The 13,410-nt window shown below is 42.1% G+C and overlaps 1 protein-coding gene across 5 annotated transcripts in view; it reads left to right on the top strand.

Annotated features, from left to right (window-relative positions):
* The first annotated feature begins 11,478 nt into the window (after positions 1 to 11,478).
* The window catches only part of KLHL5 (kelch like family member 5), a 73,979-nt gene continuing 72,047 nt past the window's right edge, over positions 11,479 to 13,410 (top strand). The window contains exon 1 of one of the 5 annotated variants that reach the window (XM_073805162.1): positions 11,479 to 11,818. The gene's annotated coding sequence lies outside the window, so the exon portion shown is untranslated. The remainder of the gene's footprint in view (positions 11,819 to 13,410) is intronic. The other 4 variants (XM_073805160.1, XM_019928334.3, XM_019928336.3 and 1 more) reach the window with 4 other exon arrangements.

Consider the following 13,410-nt stretch of genomic DNA (forward strand, 5'->3'; position numbering starts at 1 on the left):
ATATTTGCATTTTAAACACCACCAATCACGAAAATTTAAGAATTAGGCTGCAGTTTCTTGTAGGTAATCCAACTTAAAATGATAGTGCCTTAGAAATAAATAAATATGGGTTGTGCTAACTCTTGATTTTATTTAATTTTAATTTGAAGGTAGAACTGAAGCAGCAGAAAAGTAAGAAACAAATAAGTAGATAAGCATCTAGTGGTGTGTAAGAAACTTTGTTTAACAATGTCATTTGTGGCTTTGAAGGCCAGAGATGTAGTAAGCTCTAAACCTTTAAGTGTGTGACTCTGAGTTACTGTTAGAATTTAATGTGAATATTTACCCTGAGGTACTGTGAGAAGCCCAGGAGACTCCCAGAGCCTGAGAAGTATGTAAGGGTAAAGGACACTCCTCTTTAGATGTCCCCCCTTGCATCTGTGCTCTCCTTTCTTTCATATTTCTGTACCATCACCTCTCTGTAAGCCAAACATGAAAACTCTACAGAATAAGTTATTTCTAAAGACTATTTGATGTAAAATAGATAGCTAGTGGGAAGCAGCTGCAGAGCACAGGGAGATCAGCTCCGTGCTTTGTGACCACTTAGAGGAGTGAGATAGGGAGGGTGGGAGGCAGACGCAAGAGGGAGGAGATATGGGGATGTATGTATATGTATAACTGATTCACTTTGTTATACAGCAGAAATTAACACACCATTGTAAAACAATTATACTCCAATAAAAATGTTAAAATAATAAAATAAATAAAATAAAGACTATTTGATTTTCTAATGTTCATAGATCGAAATTTATTTAAGCATACTCCATTTGTCGTTAAAAATTTTTATATAGCACCACAATGTGAATAGTCACATGCATATATCTTTGTGCAAGTCTGATTATAGAGTAGAATTATGAAGACAAACAGCATAAAGATTTTTGAAGTTCTTAATTCATATAGATAACTGTCTCCCAGCAAAGTTGTGTCAACATATACTCTACCCACAGTGCATGGGGGTCCCCTTGTACCACCAAACTTCAACACTGGCCATTTTATTCTTCTAACCTTTGTCAATTTGAAAGGGAAAAAAAACACAAAACTTGTTTTAATTTGTGTTTCTCTGATTGCTAGTAGGTCTGAACATATTCCATATTTACTGGCAATTTGAATTTCTTCTCTTTTGAATTGCCTCTTCATGTCTTTTATGGGAGCACTCATATCCTTGTTGTTGCTCTGTGGGCCTCTTTTCTGTATTGGGAATACGTATTTTTTGCCATATATGTTGCAAACATTTTCCCCAGGTTGTCGTGTTCCCTTTTATTTTGTATATGGTGGGGGTTTTCTCCCCCATTTTGTGACAATTTCCAAAGTACCTTCACAAACATCAGATTATAAAAAGAGGATGACTACAAATCTGCAAACTCACTGTGGGCTTCTCTCTACTATCTCAATGAAGGAATAAAACCTTAATAAATCTAAAACACAAGAGACTGTTGATACTGTACTAGTGTTTAACATTCCTAAGTTTATATTTCATATTTGAGAGTTGGATTCTGGAAATACTTTAGTGTATCTATAATTCTAATTGAAAAAAGTCTTAATTAAATAATCGTACGTTGCATGCTAGATACAACTTTTTTAAATGAGAGAATCCTTTATTTCAAGGAGCTGCTCTACCAGGAAAGCAAGAGCAACATAGTTTTAAAAAATAATAGTCTTAAAAATGATGGTTTGGATTTAAAGTCTGTGTAGTTATCTCTTATTGTATGAAATATACACTTGTAATACTTTATATGAGCAATATTTTTTCTATTTTTTCTTTGTTGAAACTACCCCCAATCCCTTCACTATATTCTGTGGAAAGATCTTTTGAGGTCAACAAAAACAATAGCAATGATCAATGACATTTATTAAATGTTTACTATGTGCTATTACACATTGTTGACTTAAAACAGGTAGACTGCCAATTATTTCTCCAGGAAAAAAAAAGTGGGGGGTTGTTATTCAGGATCAGCAAAGAATTGCAATTCAGAGTCTGCAATCATGGCAAGCCACAAGCAAGTCCCCAGCAAAAGTGAAGAGGAGTACTCTTTTATAGAAGGGGAAAGGAAATTGAGAGGACTATAGTAAACAAAGAGTCCATGGATTTTCATTGGCTGAGTTGTGACAGTCTCTCATTGGTTGAGCTCTTGCCAGGCAAGAAGAGGAGTCTTTCTTCTTCCTATTAGGCTCTCCTATTGTTGTAGGACATGGGAGCTCCCTGCTCTGGTCTCCCAACTCTAAATTGAGGTTTCTGTTGATTAATTTTTTACAACATTACTGAGTGTTTTATATGGATTATTTTAATCAATCCGCAGCAGCTTTCTGAGGGAGTTTCTATTGTTATTCCAATTTTATAGGCAAAGAATATGAGGCACAGAGAAGTCAAGTAATGTGCTTAAAATCACATTGTTAATAAACAGTAAAGCTAAGCTTCAAACCCACAGAGTCTGACTGCAGATTTAATGCTGTCAGCCACTGTGCTATACCCCCACTTACAGACTGTGTGAGAACATTTGTCTGTCAGAGAAGAATCACTTATAAAATAATAATAATAGCAAACACAAATACAGTAAGTCCCCTACATACGAACCTTCAAGTTGCAAACTTTCAAAAATGCGAACATGCATTCGCACGTCCAATCACGTAAGTTAGTTCTCGTGTCTGGCATTTACTGTCACATGCGTGCATCCTCTACAAGTGGTTCTGCTTTTGTGTACTTTACTGTACAGTACTGTATAGAATACAGTAGTACGGTATCTTTATTTCAAGCCCAGGATGTCCGGAAGCAAGTGTAAAATCAGCAGTATATAGCCGATTGTGTTAGTTGGGTACCTAGGCTAACTTTGTTTGACTTAAGAACAAAACTGGCCTTATGAACGTGCTCTTGGAATGGAACCCATTCGTATGTAGGGGACTTACTGTATAGCCCTTTCTGTGTGCCAGACATTGCTCTAGTCGAGGGTTTCTCACAGGTGGCACTACCAACGTTTGGGGCTGGATAAATCTTTGTAGGGGGCTATCCTGTGCATTGTAGGATGTTTAGCAGCAGAGGCCGGTAGCAACACTCCTCACCCCTGTTTGGACAACAACAACAAAAAATGTCTGCAGACAATCCCAGATGTCTCTGGGGTGGGCCAAATAGCTCCCAGTTGAGAACTACTGTGCTAAAAACTTCACTTACATTAAGTCATTTAATCCTAATAACAACTGTATGAAATAGTTACTGTCATTATTTCCATTTTACCCACTTCAGACCAGTTCTATTCTAGATAATCTAATCATCCAGAAAGTGAATTTAAAAGATAATTCATAATCTGGACCAGTCTAATTACCTCTAAATGTATTACTAGAAGATAAACCATCTACTTTGGCACAGCAGTGCTTGGATTAACACATTTTGGGGGTGGAAATAATCTTTTATTAATGAGGCCTGCCTAAGTATAGAGAGGTTTTGGGGAAGCTCCATTGTCCTCATTCATTTTGCAGTTCATTCAGCAGACATTTAGTGAACACCTACACAGTGTCAGGCAGTTCTGAACCCTGGAGATGAAGTGGGAAATGAGGCAAAGTCCTGGCACTCACATTCTGGTGGGAGTGTACATTCCAGTGACAGACAACAATCAAGAAAATAATGACAATAGTTCATTTTCAGATAATGTTAAGTGTTCTGAAAAAAAATAAGAGTATGATGTGCTAACAGAGAGTTGGGCAAGGGACATGTTGGTTTAAATAAGGATGTTAAAGAAGGCTTTCTATGATTTCTTTTATATGACACCAGGGGAAAGCAGAAGTGCAGAGACAGAAAACAGGCCAGTTGTTGCCAGAGGCTGGAGGTAGAGGGAGGGGTTGACTACAAAGGCATATGAGGGAATTTTTAAGGTGATGGAAATATTATATATCTTGATTATATCTTGATGATGACGGCTATTATACAACCGTATGCAAAAACTCTAGAACTGTACACTGAAAAGGGTAGATTTTACTTTATGGAAATTGTAACTCAGTAGACATAGTTCTCTCTCTCTCTCCACATAGGCTTTTTACTGTTTTAGAAACAAAGATTATTGAGAAAGAGGCTGGGATGTTGTTCCTGAGGCTGGGAGTGTAGGCCAGAACTTGAACTTAGTTGGAGAGAAATTCAGAGAAAGCCTCAGGTCAGGCTGACAGGAGACCACAGTGTTGCCCCTACTTGCCTTGTTACCTTCAGTGGCTGTAGTGAAGCTGCTGCAAAGAACTGAGGTCATGTGGGCACACAGGAGGTCACCTGTTAGCAGCCAGTTGAGCCGGGCCAACCTGGGATGTACACCTGGCCCCTCAGAGAACCAGAAAAGATGCTCAGACCACAGGCTACGGTTCACTGAGCTGCCTTTTCTTTGTTCACCTCCCCTCTGGGGAAGATCTGGTTTGCTGTGCCACAGCTGTGTTTAGAACTCTCAAGACTAGGCAGAGTTCACCCAAGGTCTTCACCCACAGGCCTCCTCAGAGGTGTCGGGCCTTCACGTGCCTGGCCCACACATGGCTGCTTTCCCTAACCTTTCCCCACCCCATCACCTGTGGCAGGAAAAGCAGAATCTGTTTTCACAAACAAAACCCATTGAACTGAGATAGCAGCCTGTGCAGGAAGGAACCTGTCGGGACCACTTTCCTTAAAAGGAATAGGAAGCAGGCTTGTCTGCCCAAAGAGTACAGTCAGAGAGGGGAGGCTAGATGGAAAGCCACCCTGGAATGGATTCCTTGAACCGCTGCAGTATTTCAGCCTGTGGGAACAAAGTTTCTGGCAACTAATTTGACCTTGAAATGTATTATCATGTTAATGACATGTATCAAGAGATAGAAAAGTACAACTGAAACATTCTTCATGATGCTAGAATATAACAACCTTTGACTCTTTAGGAAATAGAGTAAAATCAATCGCTGAGCATCTGAAAGTTTAGGTCCAATAGGTCTATACTCAGATAAAAAGAACTGGCTGCAATAGGAGGGCTCTTCTAAATCTAAGCGACACTATTTCTTGATTTCCTTGGGAATGGAGGGGAGGAGAATGAAATGCATTCATAATTTGACATTGAAATGCCCTCTTGTTGCAGCAAGTTCTTTATATCTGAGACTGGACCTATTGCACCTAATACTTTCAGATGCTGAGCGATTGATTTTACTCTATTTCCTAAAGAGTCAAAGGTTGTTATAGTCTAGCATCATGAAGAATGTTCTGATTGTGCTTCTCCATCTCTTGATACGTGTAATCTATAAGTAATACTATGGCTTGACTTTCTTAGGGACTGGGGAAGGAGAATGAGATGTTTGTTTTCTTCCCTGTCTTGCTGAGACCATTGACTTTGTGACTGTCTTTGAATGTGTATAGAACATGCCACTTTCTAGTCACCCACTGTTTTTGTATCTCAGGTCAGCTGCTTATTACTCAACCTGAATCTTTCCTCAAGAATTCTGTGCTAAGTATAGATATTGAATATAGAATGCTGGTGTGAACAAAGAGGGATTTGTGCTTTTAAAAAAAGATGAGCAAAATGGAGGAGGAAGAGGAAGCATAATGATAAGAACTTTTCAGTTTACATATCTGTCTGAATCATCTTTGTTTAATACTTTCCCCCATAACAAGTAGCATCGTGTCTTCTGTGCTGTAGGCCTCTTCATCACATCTGGTAAGTGTTGCTGCATGAATATTCGAAGAGCAAACCATCAGCACAGTGCCAAACCTAAATGCTTAACCCTGCATAGTGGTTATCAACTTCTTCTCTGAGACCATTGAGATGGAAGCCAGAGGAGTGGTTCCTGTCTGTTAGGCAGTGGACCCAGAAGTAATATATCAAATACGAAGATACATCAAGGAACATTTTTTAACTCATAAGAAATCAACATCAATTAGCAGTCTTGCAACTTTCATTTTTAAAAAGCACAACAAGTATATTGAGATGCTGGAAGAATTTTTTTAATGCATGAAAATAAATACAAGTACTTTGTGCTCATTCTCTTGCCTTATAAGTTAATAGGATCCTAAATTAAGGACCTTCTAAAGTTTTATGAAACTGGTAGTGTAACACTATAAATTAGAGGAAAGTTTCCATTCATATATGTTATAATGCTAAGGAGTAGAAATGGCCATACCCTAATAAGTTGCTATTTCTCAAGGCTTCATAGGCAAGGGGTTTTTTAATTCATTCACTCATTCAACAAATATTTATGAGTGTCTGACATCATAGACTTCTCAGCTTGTCAGGGAGGCAGACAAGTAAACCAATGTTCATAGCCCATTAAGTACCTGTGACAATAGAGGAGTATGCAGGATATTATGGGAAAACAGAGAAGGAACAAGGTCAGCCTGGAAGATTCAAGATAAAGATTGCCAGATGAGATGCCCCTTGAGTTGAGTCTCAAGGAACTCACGCAAGCAGAGATTGGAAAGGCAGGACATTCCAGATGGAGGAAACATATTTAAAAGTATAATAATAGAAGAAATGATACATTCTGGACACTGCAAATCATTCAGAATGGGCACAGGCCTGGAGAGGTAATAAAGGGGTAAGGTTATAAAGGATCTTACAACCATGCTAAGATGTTTGAACTTTACCCTGAAGGAAATGGAGTCACTAAAGCTTGCTAAGCAGGGTCCTGGGGGATGAACAGAATTAGGTTTGTGTTTTAGCAAGGTTAGGGAGACTGGCAGGAAGTGTTTAAATTTGTTTTACAAAAACCTTTTTTTCTGGTTAGAACACAGCCTGATTATAAAAGGCCTACTTACGAATGAGTGGATGGAAATATGTGCATGAGAGAATGCACATTGTTTTCCAATGTCCCCAGCAGGTTTGGGGGGTGGGGAGGCTTGGGTTTTTTTGTGGTTGTTGTTTACTTTTCTTAATTTTTTGTAAAAAGTTGGCTTTATTTGTTACTCTTTCACCTTATCTCAGTTATGCCATTTTGGCGACCACCGTGGCAATCCCCGGGGGAGCTGGGGCTGGTACCGCCCACCATGATCATTAACTACAGAGCGTGAACCTGAGCCTAGTAGGGCCCTGCTGAATGGTTATAAGCTTCAGGCAGGGCTGCAGGGCCCCCCCCACGAGGCCCAGTGCCCTCCGACTCACAGCCCCTGAGCCTGAGGACTACTACCCTGCCTGCCAGAGGCCACAGTGTTCCCAAGGGAGGGGGGTTGCTGAGCAGACCGTGTGTTGGGGGAGATGCCAGATCTCTGCTCAGGACCGGGTCTGATACAGCCATCTGTGATATGGTGGTATGTCCTGGACTGTGGGAGGACAGACCTGTTGGGCACATCCTAGTTCTGCCGCTGACTTGCTGGGCAGCTTTAGACAAGTCATTTCTTGTCCCTCTGTCAGTCTGTTTCCTGATAGGCACTGCCAGTGATGTCTCCTAGGAGCCCTTCATGACTCAGACAGGTGCCAAGTTTGCCACCTCTGCTGAATTATGACCATGGATTTGTGCTTTGAAGGCCACTGTGTGTCTGTTGCTGAGCATCTCTCACCATAGGGCTGCTCTTGCCCCTGGTGTTCCCTTCTTAGCACTGGGGTGCCCTCCAGCAAGAAACCCTCAGGCAGTCAGTACCTGACTTTGTTGTCTCTGCTGCCCAGCACTGCCAGGCCCCTGTCCCAAGAGGGGAGTCCTTAAACTTTCTAATTCCTAAGATCTAGGTCACCTGTTATTGTGAACAGAACTTATTTTAGACATAATTGTGAGTCTTTCTATTGTAGAGTAATTCTTATGTGAATGCTCTGGGGACGGAAAGGAGTAACCTGACAGTGGGCTTATAATGACCTTTCCTCCATAAAGAGAGTCCCACCTGAAGAAGGAACTCTCACATTGTGACAGTCCCCAAGGTCCTGGCATTGGACTGGGACTATACCATAGCCCTCTGACCAGAAGCAGGCATTGAACAGGTGTACAAGTCCAATAGTTGTGATTGGGACAAACCTGATGGCTCTCATGTGAAAGACAGAAAAAATGACCCTACCATGTGGAGAAAGAAAGGAAGTCAAGAGGGAAGGAAACTAGGTAGATTGCCTGCAAATTTATACCTGCCCTTTGGGGATGGAAATTTGATCCTGGAAGAATGGAAACTGGAGAAGAGCAGCTGAACAAATGAATGGAGTTATGGGTGTTGCTTATATTTTCCATAATAATTTCATTTTTATTTTCCTTTAGAATTTAGTAAAGTTCATTTTGAAAATTCTAGATTGGCTTGGCTGTGGTAAAGAAAGCCAAGGAAACCTTTAATTTAATTTAATTTAATTTAATTTGGTATTTGAACCAAGTTAAAAAGGGAAATGAAATTACCCTGGGGAACCAAGAGAAACCAGAGTGAGAATCTGAAGTGAACTTCAAGGGGACACATTTTGGGTTGGGTTTCTTGGCCATCTATCTCTCCCAACCTGGAGATTCTCCTTCCAGGGGTATGATCTGCTTAGACCTTTTAAAGCTCTGTATTGTCACAGAAAACTGTTTCATGTCAAAACATGGATAGCAGCAATACTGTTAAAAGTAATCCTAAAGTCTCTAAAAAAGATCCCATTCCTGGGATTTTGAACATACTGTATATAATGATATTTAAGCCTTTAATTATCCCCACTCACACAACTGGTAATCAGAGCAGAAAATAAAAAGTCAAAACACCTCTTTACTAAGGGCATCTATACACTAGGATTAAGTTCTGTTTGCTATCTATCAGTGCTACATTTTAACCAGATTAAAACATTAATTGTTAACCTCATTATCATGATTATTACCAATTAAAATCATCTGAGCACTCACAAAGGACATTGTATTGGCACCATTTATCAAGTTATCAGTAGAGTAATCACATTTTAGGTTTAATTATTCCGCTTCTGATTACTGCTATATTGTTTCATCTCAGGGAAAAATATTAAGACTTTGACAACATTTATTGATCTATCATTATTCTCTGATTCTATGGATCCATTTTGGGCCAAGTTGTAAGATCTCAGCATAAATTCTTAGCTGGGAATACTTCTTCAATTCCTGTTTCTTAGTGTATTGCCAGAATAAGAGATTAAAACCTGCCATTTTCAAATTCTAATTTTAAATAGGGTAAAACCAGGCTGTATTTTAGACCTTATAAATATGTCTAAGTCATATGACTCAGTTATAAGATAAATTTCATGAAAGCCCTTTGGCCGTTACAAAAAGGGATACAAGCTATCTTTCCTATGTGAAGTCATTCATTCATTTAAAACATATATGTATATGTATATATATATATTTGCTGAGTATCTACTATGTGACAGACAACAGTAAGTAATAAGACACTGGATATGGAACGGTGAACTAAACAGACAGGATTCTGCTCTCATGGAGCTTACATTCTCGTGGGAGTAGAGAAACAAATATATGTCAGGTGGTGCTAAGTGTTGAGAAAAAGGAGAGGGGGTGGGGTGGCGGTTTGCAGGTTTACATACATAGTCAGGAAAGGTGACATGAAAAAAAAAGGGAGACAGTCATGTGTATGGCTAAGAGCCTTCCAAACAGACAGACATGCAAAGGCTTCACTGGCAAATTCTTGGTTTGTTGGCAGGAGTGAAAGGAGTCCACTGTGTGGAACAGCCTGAGAGCAAGCATGGTGCGAGCTGAGGCCAACAGCAGGATGCCAGATCACAAGGGATGTTTTATTTGATTTGCTTTCACTGGGGTGGAGGAGCAAATAAACTGAAAACAGATTAGTAAATCAAAGAGAATAGATTTCAGGACCGAACAAACAATATACTTAGTATGGGGGAAAAAAAAAGAGAGAGGGAATTCCTATTTCTTTTTTACTGCAATTGTAATCTGATTTGATTGTAATGCGTTTTTAGCCTTTCTCACTATAAACCCAAATGAAAAAGACTGAATTAAATTTCCAAAACTGAACAAATAACTATGAGAGGAAACAAAACTATGAGAAGAGTGTCATTTGCTGTCAATGTGCACAAATGTTAACACTGAAAAATCAAATGAGAGCTTAAAATTAGTACCAAATTCTATAAATTCAGGCTGTGGGTTTACACAGTTGTCTTGTGTACTTAAAGACAATGCTATTGAAGTAATTTTTATCTATGCATGGTAGGTGAGGTTGCAAAGAGGGAGTGGGGAGTCTCTTCCAGGTGGCTCTGATAAAAAATGTATCCTGAGCTTTGCGGTTGGAGCCCTCAGTGGTAGATTTTGTGAAGTATCTCTTCCTGATTTTAACAGTTTAAAATCAGGTCATCCACTTTGAACTAGCATATCAATGCTTCATTGTTTTACATTATGTTGCTTTTTCTAACCACTTCCCCAAGAGGGAGTGTACAAAATAGATCCCTAAATAGATCTCCCAGGCACCCCAGGCTGTTGTCAAAATTTGGCTATGCTGTTTTGCTGATGACTTGACCCATCAGTCTTCTGGACCATTTGCTTCAATTGGGTTTTCATTATGGACACGTACTGAACACCTCCTTAGTAAGTCATTTTGGGACGACTGACCACATGCAGCCCTCACCGATAGGATAGATAGAGATGGCTCAGAGTACACTGACTGCAAATAATGAACATATGCATTACATTGAGATCAAAAAGCAGGTGGACATTTCCTTTACACATCAGTCTGAGACAAACTAAGGAAACCCCTTCCCTCCCTTATCCACCGTGAGCTCTGTGGGGGAGGGACCTTAACTGTTTTGCTTAAGACTGATTGAGTTAACACATATAAAGCGCTTTAGATTTGTGTTTGCCATATAGGCGCTGAATAAACTAGTCACTGACATTCTCAGCATCTATCATATATATACATTAACATACTAGAGAAATAAAGAATATAGCTCGCTAGAGAAATAAATAAGGAACCAACTTTTGCGGAATTCTTATTAACCCACCATTGGAAACCAATGATTATGGCCACAGAGTTGAGGATAATAATTGCTATGTCACAATACCCACAAACCCACTACCTGGAGCACAATAATTATCCGAGTGTTGCAAGGGGAAGGGTTGCAGGGGCTGGAGAAGAGAGGCAACTCTTGGTGAGTTCCCCCAAAGCTCTAGGACAATACAGTCCTGTTCTCCAAGGAATCAAAAAAACACAGGCCAGCTCTCTGATCGGCTTCCAGCCCTGCAGACGGACGTCTTCCTAAACTTCCACCCCCAGGAATTCCCCCTCATCCCAGTTTCAAGGGGCGGGGAACAACCGGAATCTTTGTCAGGTCCTCCGCGCCCCGCCCCCTCCCCCCAGAGCCCCACCCAGCCTGACGTTCTCCTCCCCCACAAGCTCCCCTCCCCGCAGCCTGCGGCCTTGCCTCCCCTCTACTCCCCGCCCCTCCCCCTTCTCCTCTCCCTCCCCGGGCCCAGGCCGTCGGCGGGCACCACTCCCGGGGCAAGGGAAACCACCAACCGGGTGGCGGCGGCGTCTCCCGGGGCAGGCGGGCTGGCGAGGAGGGGCGGAGCCTGGCTGAAGGGGGCGGAGCCAGGCTGGAGGGGGCGGGGCGGGCAGCCGCTGGCGCCGCACCCGGACTGACTGGCGAGCCGACCCCCGACCCCCACCCGCCGGGTCGCTCGCCCCCCCTTCGGGGCTGCCAGACTAATTTCTCTCCCCACTGGCCTGGTGCGGCCTGACGGAGGTGGAGTGGCTGGCTCCGGGCCGGCCGGCGCCGGGGGTGAGGCTGCCGGGAAGGGGCTGGGGGCGCCCGAGGGGCCGAGCATCCCTCTCCTCGGCCCGCCGGCCCCCGTTCCCCGCTTTCCCTCCTTCTCCCGCCTGGCCGCCCCGCCCCGCCGTGACCACCGGGCGCCTCCAGAGCCCGACGCGGTAAGTGCGACTTTCTCCTCGGCGTCGGGGATGGGGCCGCAGAGGGCCGGCCGCGCGCCGAGGCCCGCTCCCCTCTCCGCGCGAGCTTCCCGCCCGGCCGCGGCTGCCCGACTCCGGACGGGCCCTCGGGGAGGCGGCCCCGGGGCGTCTCGGTCCGGAGGGGTGGGCTAGGCGGGGACTTCCCCGAGCCGCGCCCGGGGCTCGAACCCCGGCCGGGTCTCCCGCCGCGCAGCCGAGAGTCCTGAGCGGCGTCTGGGCTGCCCTCGAGTTGTACAAAGTTCTGGACGCGGCGTTTGTGGCAGGCCTGCTGCGGCGTGGGCTGCTGTCCAGAATCAGTGCTTCCTCCCCGTCCTCTTCTACCAGTAAAACAAAGTGGAAACCATATCGAATTTTTTTTTAATTGTTACCCGCAGGCGATCATAATCTAAGTTTTTAAGTATATAATTGCCTCAGACCCGGAGTGAGGAGAATCAGAAAGAGACTTTATTTCAATAAAAACCGGCGTGTCTGGTTGAAACTTTTTCATTTAGGCGTTTCAGTGCATACGCAGGGATCAAAAGCTGACGAAGAAAGTTTATTGAATCAAAGAGTAAAGCACTTCTGCCGTCTTTATTATCATTCCGTTTTTTAAAAAAATTTTTTGAGTAATAGATTCCTAAAATTCAAACGGTACAAAAGAGATACACAAAGTCTCTCGCCCCACCCACCAATATTACCAGTTTCTTGTGCATCTTTCCAGGGATCACGTATAATGCCAATGTCCTTCTTTAAAACAAATAATAAAGTGAAACTGTTGTGTGTTAAGTGCCTAGCAGTTACTGGTACCCAATAAATGGTAGTTGTCCTTACGTTTCCAAAAGAGTTTAATAAGTCTTTTTGGTATTAGACCGCTGAAAAACCAGTGGTAACTTTTCTTCTGGTTTAAGCGTTGCAAGTTTGATTATATTGTGAATGTGTATGTTCTATTGGCTTGTCATAACTCTGTGGATACTTTTACACAAAGGTGACACTGATATTTTGGGGTAATGGGACAGGTAGGGAGATATCAATATGAAATTGTAAGAAAATAGGACTTAATATATACAATAGATTCAAAAATGATTTGAAGCAACTTAGTGTCCATATAGTATTGTAGGGTAAAACAAAACGAAATGAGAAAAATTGAGGCAGAGCAGGGAAGATATGACTACAAAGTCAAGGGTAAGATAATACCAAGTGCATAAGATCCTGTACTAGAGGTGAGTGACAGTTTTGGCTCTGGGCTTCCCTGGCAGCCAGGCGGAAAAAAGAGAGAGTGGAATAAAATAAGTTTCAGTGTGTTTCTAATTCCAAGATAAAAACAAACCAGTTCTCCTGCATAAGCACGACATTTTCTAGTAATGAGGCCTGAGAGGAACATTTTCTCATGGGCCCTAATAAAAAGGAAGATTGTTGTGATACAGTTGACAACAGCTTTAAAATATCCCTACAGAAACTGATGAATTTTGGTTAACAGTGTTCTTCAGTATAGGACAATGGTAAGACTCTAAAGGTGAGTTCTCTGAAGGCTTAACTTTATCCATTCATAATGTTTAGAATTACCTAGAACAGTA

Source organism: Tursiops truncatus, chromosome 5 (genome assembly GCF_011762595.2).
Source record: "Tursiops truncatus isolate mTurTru1 chromosome 5, mTurTru1.mat.Y, whole genome shotgun sequence".
Lineage (NCBI taxonomy): Eukaryota > Metazoa > Chordata > Mammalia > Artiodactyla > Delphinidae > Tursiops > Tursiops truncatus.